The sequence below is a fragment of the Heterodontus francisci genome, chromosome 31 (genome assembly GCF_036365525.1).
Source record: "Heterodontus francisci isolate sHetFra1 chromosome 31, sHetFra1.hap1, whole genome shotgun sequence".
Lineage (NCBI taxonomy): Eukaryota > Metazoa > Chordata > Chondrichthyes > Heterodontiformes > Heterodontidae > Heterodontus > Heterodontus francisci.
Window position 1 is genome coordinate 50,254,688 of NC_090401.1, and position 12,656 is coordinate 50,267,343.

The 12,656-nt window shown below is 42.8% G+C and overlaps 1 protein-coding gene across 4 annotated transcripts in view; it reads left to right on the forward strand.

Moving 5' to 3' along the window:
* The window catches only part of nkain1 (sodium/potassium transporting ATPase interacting 1), a 507,954-nt gene that overhangs the window by 344,882 nt on the left and 150,416 nt on the right, over nucleotides 1–12,656 (forward strand). The gene's annotated exons all lie outside the window — the stretch shown is intronic.

Here is a 12,656-nt window from a genome sequence, read left to right on the forward strand (position 1 = left end):
GTAGAGACAATGGATAGGGTAAAAATTGAGAGGGAGGAGGTACTGGAAAGGCTGGCTTTGCTTTGGGTAGATGAGTCACCTGGTCCAGATGGCTTGCATCCCAGGTTGCTAAATGAAGTGGGGATGGAGATAGTGAAAGGGCTTGTCATAATCTTCCAATCTTCCCTGGATACAGGGAAGCTGCCAGAGGATCGGACAATGGCAAATGTGATATCTGTATTCAAGAAAGGATATAAGGACAGTTCTGGCAACTACAGGCCAGCTAGTTTAACATCAGTGGTGGGTAAGGTTTTAGAAACAATAATCAGGGAGAAAATCAACGGGCACTTGGAGAGGTTTGAGTTAATTAAGGATAGCCAGCATTGATTTGTAAAGGGCAGATCATGTTGAACTAATCTAATTGAATTTTTGATGAAGTAACAGAGAAGGTTGATGAAGGGAATGTGGTGGATGTTGTTAAAATGGAATTTAAGAAAGTGTGTGATAAGGTACCATATAAAAGGCTGGTTAACAAAATTGAGGCTCATAGAATAGGAGGGTCAGTGTCAGCTTGGATAAAAAATTGGCTTAAGGACAGAAAACAATGAGTCGTAGTAAATGGTTGCTTTTGAGACTGAAGTTAGTAGACAGTGGTGTTCCACAAGGGTCAGTGCTGTGACCACTGCTTTTTTTGATATATATAAATGACTTGGATCTTGGAATACAGAGTAGAATCTCAAAATTTGCCAATGACGCTGAACTTGGAGGTCTGGCAAACAGTGAGGATAATATGACCCGCCTGTAACAAGACATAGATAGGCTAGCAGAATGGGCTGACAGGTGGCAGATGGAATTTAATACCGACAAGTGTGAGATGATGCATTTTGGCAGAAGGAATAGGGAGAGGCAATATGTACTTAATGGCACAGTTCTAAAGAGTGTGCAGGAACAGAGGGACCTCGGGGTGCATGTACATCGATCTTTGAAAGTGGCAGGACATATTGAGAGTGTGGCTAGTAAAGCAGATGGGATCTTGGGCTTCATAAATAGAGGCATTGAGCAGGGAAGCTATGCTGAACCTTTATCTTCTTCTTCTTCTTTGGCCTCCTTGTCTCGACAGACGATGGGTAAGCGCCTAGAGGTGGTCAGTGGTTTATAAAGCTCTAGTTAGACCCCAGCTGGAGTATTGTATCCAGTTCTGGTCACCACACTTCAGGAAGGATGTGAGGGTCCTTGAGAGGGTGCAGAGGAGATTTATCAGAATGGTTCCAGGGATGCAGGGTTTTAGTTACAAAGTTAGGTTAGAAAAACTGGGTTTGTTCGCCTTAGAACAAAGGAGATTGAGGGGAAATTTAATGCAAGTGTACAAGATCATGGCAGGCTTAGTTAAGTAAAACAAGGAAAAACTGTTCCCATTAGCTAATGGTACAAGGCCCATGGGACACATTGAAGGTTTTGGGCAAGAGGTGAAAGGGAATATGAGGAAATACATTTTTACACAGTGTGTGGTAATGACCTGGAACCCGCTGCCCACAAGGGTGGTGGAGGCAGAGAGAATCAATGACTTCAGGAGGAAGTTGGATGGCCACCTGAGAGAAATAGACATGCAGGGCTATGGGGATTGAGCCAGGGAGTGGGACTGACTGGATAGCTCCGTGGAGAGCTGGCATGGACTCGATGAGCCGAATGGCCTCCTTCTGTGCTGTAAATGACTATATGACTCTATAAAGGGACAGGAAATGATTGGAAAGGTTTCCAGGGAGACATAGGCCTGGTTCAGACAGGAAAGGCAAGTATGGTTGAAGGAGGGCAATGCATTAAGGCATAAAAACAAAAAATGCTGGAAATACTCAGCAGGCCTGGCAGCATCTGTGGAGAGAGAAGCAGAGTTAACGTTTCAGGTCCATGACCTATCATCAGAACTTCTGATGAAAGCGATCTCAGAGGGTTGTAGGTCTGTAAGGGGGTTACGGAGGTGGAGAGGTGTGTAGCCATGGAAGGATTTGGAAACTAGGATGAGAATTTTAAATTTGAGGTGTTGTCCAACCATTAGCTGACACAATGGGTATCTGTTGGGAATGATGCACGACAGTTCAGTCCTAGAAAAGATGCATTGAGAATAGGATATAGTCTTGATTCTTGCAACCGTCCTGTTCCGAAAATGATCCTAAGCAAGCAGCTGAATTGCCGTTATGTTTACAGAAAATCTGTCTTACTCTGGAACGAGGGATAAAGAGCTGATTGAAGCATGAATTGAAGCCAAAAGCTTTAATCAGCTCAAGGTCTCTGTCCTAGTATAAACAATGCTTGGGAGGCTCTTCATGACCATTAGTGGAACAGTAACATCTTGAGCTCTGGCAGTTGTTAAATGTAAGCTTTTATTGAGCACTTAATGCTCACTGTCTCAGGCAACTGGATAGAATAATGCTAATAACTCATTTGATTCTACCGTAAATTGTACCAGGTTGAGCTCTTTTTCCTAAAGCTTTTCCTGAAGTGAACAGGCCCAATCTTCCATGAAGATACATCCCCATGTCTCCATTCTCTGTCATATTTGTGTTAATGCATCTCAGGTCTAACAGTTAACTCTAATCTCAGTAAATTACTCAGTGGGCAGTAACTGGGACCACCCTACACCTTCTATCATTTTAGAAGGCAGGAGCTTTGATATTACAAGATCATCTTGCACAGGCTTAACCATTGTTCAGATTTATTTAGAAGTAACATTATATTTAGAAACAAAAGGAAATAAGGCAATATACTATCCTACACAGTTATTAACTTTATTTTATATATGAATTGGGTTAACTGCATTGAATTGGGGTCTGTAGTTCTTCCAGCCTCTCTCCAAAAGTCACAATGGTACTTTGCAGCAATTTTGAAGCTCTACTCATCCCATTTCATGGAGCAGCCTAATGAATAGAAAACTACAGAACACTGGGGTAAAAATAGGACTAGGCACCCATTTTATGGGTGTAAACTGGACACAATGAAGGCCAATTTCGAGGACCAATATCCTGCACCCCAAGAATGCCTGATAAATATCCAACCCAATATTGGGTTGGACTTCATGCACTTCCTTTTATAATGGTCATGGCTGCTCAGAGGTGGTTTGTGTGCACCAGAAAGTTTTGATCAAGAATTAGTCAAGTTAAAGATGATCTTTGAAAGGGGAAGGAGTATTTTAAAGGTTAATCCCACAATCAGGATCTTGACTAGGATGTTTTTCGCATCTGTGTCTGTATATAACATTAGCAGGTGTGGCTGGTCCTTGGCCTGTGAATTAACTGTGAGACCCATACAGCCCTTGGCTCCCATCAGTTCCAAGCAACTGGAGATCCATTGTAACTTGTAGTTAAGAATTGGTTTCCCAACGAGCAGGTTAGATTAAAATTGTGCTCACCCCAACCCCCCACGTCTCCAGGATCACACATGAAACATGACCAGTGGGATGAGCTATCACTTGGCTCCCACTTCTCAGGAAACATGTTGTTTTTGAGGAAAGGTGAGGGGAGGCTGGAGGAAATAAATTTAAACAGAAATGCTCTTTGAGTTGCACGACTAAGTGGAAGCCTGAAAGAATCACTTTGTGCAAGAAGCTATAGGTACATTGATTTGTTTGAACTCCCCTGGTAGAACTTGTGTAGGTATGCCATGCACATGATTGTAGACAAACCACCGTTACAACTGGTTCTGTTCTACACTGCGGTGTTAATGGAGTAGAAAAGTAATGTTTTAAAGTAATCACCTCTTCAGTCAGTGATGTGAGTCTGTTCAGAAGTAAATTTTAATTGTATTTCTGCTCTTCTAAATGAATCATTTTACACAACATTCTGCCACCGAAACGACAGCAGCTTATCTGCCACAATCTTACCTGGTGCTGTCTCGGAGGGTGAAATCACCCTGAGCAATATTGGTAAGCGAACACATTAGCACGTTTGGATAAAATTCTTTTGTCTGCTATTTTAACAACGCATTAGCCCATTATTTTAAACTTTAACATGTTGACTATTAATCGCATGGTGCAAGTTCAGTTGCCAACATGTAAACTTGTCATCATTTGCCAAGTCTAAAAGCAGACGGAGGTAGGAGTTGGAATTTTGGCCTGAGGTCGGCAGACCGATCTAATCTGCTTGCTATTTGGAGCTCTTCTCCATTCCCTGTATACCTGGTATTTACCTTACTCCTCTTAAATCATAGAATCATAGAATGATACACCACAGAAGGAGGGTATTTTGCCCATCATGGTTAAAAAAAAATTTAAATTTTAATAACATTATGCATTCATTCTTTCAAATGATGAGATATAATTGAGTGGAGCAGACAGGATTTCAATTTTAAGGCTTTCACTATCTTTTTTGCAATCCTCTCCCTCCAGATCCATTTGGTTTTGAACTCCTAACTTACAGCTGGGCTGTGTGCAACCCTCCGAGCCTGTTCTGCCATTCAGGCTAATCTGTATTTTAACTCCATCTACCCGCCTTGGCTCCCCAACCCTTAATACCCTTGTCTAACAAAAACCTATCAATCTCAGTTTTGAGGTAGGGCTGATACACATGGAGTATGTAGAACTACAGAGTACTGATAGCCTTAATACCTTTGAAGGTAGGGCTGTCAATCAAATCAGATCCCAGGCACAGTATCACTGATTCTCACAGTATGACATAATGGGGGACGATTTTCCCTGTGCAATTAAGAATGTCACTCAAATTCACTGGACAACTTCATGGATATCAACCACAAGTTGGCATCAAACAACAAGCATACTTTCATGCCTGTCATCAACAAAACATCTTGTAAGCAAAACTACAGACACTCAGAAATGTGAGCTGTGACAGGGTATCAATTTCCACATAGCCAGCTAAATATGCTAATTTAGGATGGAGCGATTGGTCTCATATAATGTTACAATACCTGTCTAGCGATTATGGCTGGAGCTTCAAAAGTTGAAATGATGCGAATTGTACAGTTTGTGACTGGTCCTTAAGATCCTCTGTTTGAGATGTTATTATGAAAAGGAAAAGTCATTTAATTTTAGTTTCTGCTGGTGAAGTCACAATTTTTAAATGTTGCTCCTTTAATGTTGATGAGAGAGTGAGTTATTTGAGTTTGCCTGGAGTTCTTATGTGTTTTGCTTTTGCTAGTTTTCTCGCGTTGTCTTCTAGAGTCGCAATATGACCCGAATGCTGCCTTGCAAGGTAAGTCCGTCCCGTAGGCAAAGAGCCAGTGGGAGCAAATGTTAGCGGCCATTGCTGGATAACAGAGGGCAGCCACCTTGGTCTGACTGTCAATTGCTGGAAACCTTTCCAACTGCAGTGCAGTGGGATTATGAGATTATTGTCCTAACAAAAATCCAGGGTGATGCTCCCAGGAGTACTGCAACAGTGCTGCACTGTCGGAGGTACCATCTTTCACATGAGGCATTAAACTAAAGCCCTGTCAGCCCTTTCTGGTGCATGTAAAAGATCCCATGGTGCTATTCTGTAAAAGAGGAGGGGAGTATTCCCCGGGGTCCTGACATCAACCAATGTCACCAAAACTGATTTCCTGGTCATTATCACACTGTTGTTTGTGACAGCTTGCTATGCACAATTTTGGCTACGCCATTTCTTACATTATAACAGTGACTAATCAAACAGCAGCAGTGGATCGGACACACCCACAGGATGGAAGATGGTCACATACCCATGGGCCTTATGTATGGTGCAGTAGCCGGGGCCAGACGACCAGTGGGGCGCCCAAATATCCTCAAGCATGACATGAGGTCCTAAATGTCGACTATTGCACCTGGGAGTCTCTAGCTGGCGAAAGAGAGAAATGGCGACACATCCCGTGGACTGGTTTGCACTACCACAATGGCCAGTTGCTACAGTAGCTTGGCAACAGGCACCAACATCAAAAACAACAACTCACAACTTCACTTGGCAGCTTCACTTGTGGCAGAACCTGCCTCTCAAGGATTGGCCTTCACAGCCATCAACAAAGGTGCGCCAAGAGAAGACACCCCACCGAAATGGATTGTTTGCTGCGTGTCCATCATCTTTCATAGATGGAAGGATACCAACCATGCCACACTTCAAAAAGTACTTCATTGGCTCTATGCCTTTGGGATACCCTGAGGTCATAAAAGGCACAATGTAAATGCAAGCTCTTCTTACTTCTTTAACCATCAAACCTCAGAGAGAGAAAATGCTCAGGTACCAAAATATGCACATCTGGATCCTATGAAGAATATAATCTGAGTCCTTTTTGCTTCTTTGCTAAATCTGGGTTTTTGTTGACAGTCTTTTGGGATAGTGACACATTAAATGTTGAGGCTCTATAGTTGTGTATTTCTCCTCCAAATATATAACCTCATAAGAACCACTTGATTGTATTACTACCTTGTTAGTTGTCCCCTCCCCAGCCAGGACCAGTTATGATAAACTGTGCTCAGGCACAGGAAGTATTTTTTTCCCACAGAGGGTAATGAACAGCTGGGCGAGTTGTCAGGGAAGTGGTTGAAGACAAGACTTTGAACTGATTTAGAAAGCAGCTAATTCCTGCATTGGGAGGTCAGTAGGACTCGTATTTTCAAAGGATGAAATCACATGTTGAGGGCATGTTGTCACAAAACCACTGAATGCAGATTGCAGTTTTAGAAAGAGAGAACAAACTTGCATTTATATAGTGCCTTTCACAATTTCAGGACATCCCAAATGCTGTACAGCCAATTAGGTACTTTTGAAGTGTAGTGTCATGTAAGAAACGCAGCATCCAATGTACACACAGCAAGCTCCCACAAATAGCAATATGATAATGACCCAATAATCTGTTTTGTGATATTAGTCGGAATTTTACACCCCTCCTCGCCAATCAGAATTGGGCTGGCTGGCATTGGGGGCGGGGGAGGGGTGTGGTTGGGGTGCATAAAATCGGGTGGGATGGCAGGGGCGCCGTGCCATTCACCTACCTGCCTCCACTGGTATTTTACCAGTAACGGGGTAGGTGTTGGGTGGCCCACCTGCCCTTGGGCCAATTGAAGCCCTTACATGGCTAAGAAATGGCCACTTAAGGGCCTCTTCCCACTGCCACTGGTATTTTACCAGTGGGGGGGCGGGGGGGCGGGTGGGAGGCACACACCACGTGGCGAGGCTGACTGCAGGCTTGGTGGAGGTGGTCCCTCCTGCACTTGCACCCTGTGCCCCACAGAGGGTCCCCCCAGTGGAAATGGCTGCCCTGGCTTGATAACCTGTCCCCAACACTTCTTGCTTTTCTGATCATCGCCCACTGCCCCCATAGCCCCGCCTTGCCAGGGCCTGCATGACTGACCCCGTCAAGCCCATCCCACTTAACTGAACTCTGGCCTCCATTGCTGGCTGGGTCTGGGCCTGATGCATCCCAGCAGCGGCCATTGCTCTCAGTGCTCTGTTGAGACTGAAGACCAGATTGGCCAGCAGCTCTTGGAGGTGGGACATCCTGCCTCAATGGGGTGGAAGCCACAACCTCAGGCAATTAATTACCTAACCATGTAAAATTGCGTTGTCTCTTCCTGGGCTGGTGGAGGCAGGCTCACCCCAACTTTGCGGCTGGTGGGCGGGACCACCACCTCGGTGTTAAATCCCAGCCATTGATTAAGGGATAAATATTGGCCAAGACACTGGGGAGAACGCCTCTGCTTTTCTTCAAAATAGTACTATGTGATCTTTCACGTCCACCTGAGAGGGCAGATGGGATCTTGGTTTTAAAGTCTCATCGGAAAGGCTCCACCTCCGACAGTGCAGAACACCCTCAGTGCTGCATTGGGAGTGTCAGCTGGGATTTTATGCTCAAGTCTCTGGAGTGAATCTTGAGCCCACAGCCTTCTGACTCAGAGGCAAGATCGCTGTGATTGGATAGCTGAGAATGGAACCAAGCAAGAGCAGTCCCACTCAGCTGGACAATGAAGGAGAGGCACTGGAGTAGGATGGTGTGGTCAAGCATGTCAAAGGCTACAGAAAATATGCCACAGTTGATAAACAGGGTCAATCTGGTTGAACAAAAACTGGATTCATTTGAAACTATTCCACAACACAAACCAGATATGAAGCATTGAAAGCTCATTGACAAAACTATGGTTGGTGAAGTGAAACAGTTAAATTGGATTCAACTAAAATTGAAACATGTTCTGAATATATCACAGAATATCTCTCAGACTGTGTGAGGTGGGAAGACATGGGGGGTGTATCTGTGTGTGTGCATGCACTAATTATTATTTCACAGTAATGCTTGTCTAAGATGACTCATTTCATTTCTTGAAGTGTTTTTTATATTATTAAGTTCTGTAAGATGTTCAATTTACATGTAAATATTGAAAAACCTGAAAAGCTGTGATTTGCAATGGAAACTTTGCACAAAATGTTGTCATACAGCATTTAATGTCTCTGATATTGTGGAGGAAGTTAAGTATACACGTTAATATGCTAACGGAGGCATCTGAATATTTGCCAGAAGCAAAGGTGGATAAGAAATCTTCTGGTTGAATTGCACGCCTGTTCTGGCCTTTTGTGCATCCCTGATGTCTTTTGCCTTACCATAGGCAGGCATGACTTCAACCATCTGGGCCCTAAGCTCTGAAATTCCCTCCCTAAAGCTCTCTGCCTCTTTTCCTTTCACTCGTCCTTTAAGACACTTCTTAAAACCTCAGGTCTGGCAGCATCTGTGGAGAGAGAAACAGAGTTAACGTTTCGGGTCACTGACCTTTCATCACGTCAGGAGAATATTGAAAATGTTGAGGATTTCTTGAAATGTGAACAAGACCATTTCCTAATAGGGTGGGAAAGGGAGGGGGAAAGGAGATATTGACCCATGTGTTCTCGAACACGGAAGGACCAGTTCAAAATAACACAACAAATGTAATTGACTCCACCAATTCTACATGTCCATCTCACACAAATGTTGAGGACATGTTTTTGCACACACTGCAAAGATATCCATGCATCTTGTCCCTCTAAGTATGGATCCTGGAACTCTCAGAACCACAACTGGCTTCAGAGACCCCAGAAGCACTGCTTGAGGCTAACTTGGTCTCCTACTTAGGGATGCAGGGCTCCCTATAAATTCCAGGGAATTTTAGTTTTTGCCACAATATGAAGAGATGTATTCTTTTACAATGGTGTGATGTAGCTCCTTACCACAATAAACAACAAGAAACAACATGTCTGTGGGATATTTGCGAATATCAACTGGAAATGAACTAAGGGTGAAGTTGGGCAAAAAATGAACTTTCTGTCTCCAACACACCCTATTCCCACCGCCACCCCCCCCCCCCCCCCCCCCCCACCCTCCCCCTCCACCACTGACAGCTCACTAGTCTCACTCTCCTTCTGCCAGCTAAACAAACCTCAGGGAAAGGATGAATGATGGCAACTATAATTCCTTTTAAGCCACCAGGCTGCAAACCCCTGAGGCACTATTCCCTTGCCCTAAGAAGCATGGTCTTTGAAACACCCTGCCTTGTACAACAACCCCCACAGCCTCTATACCCTACTTGAATGGCTGAGATGCCAGTTGTGTAATGTCCTTCAACCACACACAACAATGTCAGTAATACACCTTGATGTATTACTGTATGCCAATGTCAACCTTGGTGCTAACAAGTCTTCTCCATTAGCAGTAGTCATTATACAAGCAGGTCTCCACCATGACCAATATAACTCTGCTACCACCAGACTACACCATTACAAAATCATTTCAAGATGCATATTGCTGCTAATAAACTGGGTTCCAAAAATATTTTGAGGCTGCTACACCTCAAATGCAAGAAAATCAGTGCACACTTTTATGTATGAATCCGTACTGTGATAATATTTTTTAAAATTTGCATACCAAAGAGCTTGACTCTCTTAAGTCTGTCTGCAGTATAAGGTCTGGTCCCACTGAGTTTCATTGAATAGTTTAAGACCATTGAGGACTGATTAGAACTGAGCTCTTTGTGTTTGGGAATCTGTAATAACATACTAACCAGTTACAATAAAGTACATCAAGGGGTCATAGCAGGAGATAAATAGCCTAATTTGATGATCCATATCTCAAACTCATATTGAGTAAAAATGGAATGCATTTTGGACATGAATAAATTAATAAGTAAAATGGCAATTATAATTATTCTTACTGATAACAGCAGTCAATCCTGTCGCATGTGGGTCTAATAATAATGACTATAAACTATCTATGTTGGATCCCCACAACATATTAAACAAATGTCAGTCATGCTCTCTCTAATGAATAAGTGGACTGCTTCACTATGAAATATAATGCATACATCTCAAATCTTTATTGAAAGGCTTTATTTCTTACATTAGCTACAAGACTACAAAGAAAGTGTTTGCACCTATGAATCTCAATCAGCAATTAAATCAGAGCACCTCAAACTGTCTTTTTGCAGTTAACTTATGCCCCATAATAGCATATATGAATATAGCCATTCTTATTTGGTTTTATTCCTTAGTCACTCATGACAGACTTATAAATCTCCTGGAGGGATATTTCATGAGAATGTATTTCCACGCTAATTTGGATTTAAATCATGTTGTCACTGTAAACAGTGAAGGAATCCAAAATGACGCCTGAGGTTAAATTGAGACAAATCCAATTTTGCACCAAATAAACAGTGCTGTCTAATATCAACATTAAAATGCAGCGGTGCTTCACATCCTATTTCACAAAACTAGTAGAGTTCACAGTAAAATGTCTTTCCTCCGCTTGTGATGCAGCCTGGCTGTGTGGCCCAAAAGCCTCTTAACTCCTCCTCGTCAAAATTGTTTCTGTACTTTATAGTTTCCTTCCTTTCAGGCCATATCTTATAATATCAAAATGCTTTGCAGTAGTGAATTACCTTTCCAAGTGCACTAGACAAAAAGTACAGAATGTAGTGGGTAAAATTTGTTGGCTCAATTGGTCTGTTACCACCAGGTGAGGCAGGGGTCTAGGGCTCCCCTCTCAGCCTTTGCCTGGTTTGGCCATAACAGGATTTAATTTTTAAAACACCGTGTTTTAAGCTTCTCCTTGTTCGCCACTCTCTAATTCTAATGGCAAAGCAATCAACCAGACAGATTTTCTTAGATTTTTAAACAAGAAAGCTGTAAGTTTATTGTCATGCAGGCCCCCACCTGCCAAGACTGAGGTACACATTATTTCGCCAAATGAACATTAAAACTTAAAATTGCTGCTGGGAAGAAAAGAGGGCCTATCAGAAGGAATTGCCAAGCCCCTGACTGGAAAGACATTTGCATGCTAGCAGACGGTGTTGGAACAAGGGGCCCAGTTCTTGCTTCCTCAATACACAGAAGAAGTGTTCAGACCAGTTTAGTCACACGACTAACTGCCTGTTGGGAGTTTTTGAATTTGATCTTGCTGAGAAAAAGAAACTCAGAAAGCTGTTTGCTCCTGGACTGAAAAGATCTCTCTCCAGTCTGCTTCCATCTCTTTCTCATGGAACTGAAAACCCATTGAAGATACGTGAACCCCAAGTGAGAAAAGTCTCCTACAGTGAACAAGGTTTAAGAAGAATACTGGGCCCCAACGAAAAGCAAGACTACTTACAAAAGTACTACAGTGAGCTTGAAGCACAGTAAACAAGAAACATTTCTGATATTGCCTCAAACCTCTCTTTTTCTTTGATCTTTTCTGTCCCTATTTGCATGTGTGTATCGCGTATCCATGTTAGCACGGGGCATGGCGTGCATCCATCGGCGTTAACCGGATTAGAGTTTGTTTAAATTTTAATAAGTTTTACTTTTCTTCTTTAAATCTAAGAAAGCCTGTTTATGCTAATTTCTTTGGAAAGTGTAAACAAGGATTCCCCAAGGGGGAGCTCAAAACACAAAGTGTTTAAAATTAAGTCCAGTTACAATAAGACCAGGCAAAGGCTAAAAGGGACCCCTAGACACCTTTCTCGCCTGGTCATAACATTATCAACCTTGAAACTCTAATTTGATTAAAACTACCAGAAATATGTGACACGCCCACGCTGGCATGCATATGCGATAAACTCATACGCAAATAGAGACAGAGGAGGAGAAAGAAGAGGAAAGGTTTAAAGTAATAGCTGGAGTTCAGTTACTGGCTTTTGGGTTTGATGTAAAGTCTTTGATTGCAGTTGTCTTGCAGTTCTCGTTGGGGCCTAGTACATACTTTCAATCTTGCTTAGCTGCAGGAGTCTTCTCTCTTGGGGTTTGAGTGGCTTTTGTGGATCCCTGAAACTTCATGAGAGAGGGAGAGACCTTCCTTCTCTGTTATCTTCAAATTGCAATCTCTCTTCCAACTGTTGTGTGAGCACAATTCAAAACTCCAAGTTGGCCAACAGGTTAGTCATGTGACGAGCCCCTTATTTGGAACAACTGTTCCTGTGTTTTGTGGATTTCAAAGCTCTCGGTGGGGGGGGTGAGGTGGGTGGGGGGAGGGGGGGTGGTAGTAGTGCCGTCTCTTACACAGACAAGATGTGAATCACTGTTGTCCAGACCAATCTTTGTTATTTAAATTGAGCAGTTCCCATTATCTCTTTTTTTTCAACTGTCATTTAGAATGCAAAATATGCAGCCATGTTTCAGTGGTCTTTTAAATCAAGCCATTCTTTTCAGTCCAGCAATAGTTCAAAATTAATGTTCCATATCATGAAACCAACATGTCTCATTTTGGCAGGTGTGGTTTTCATCACA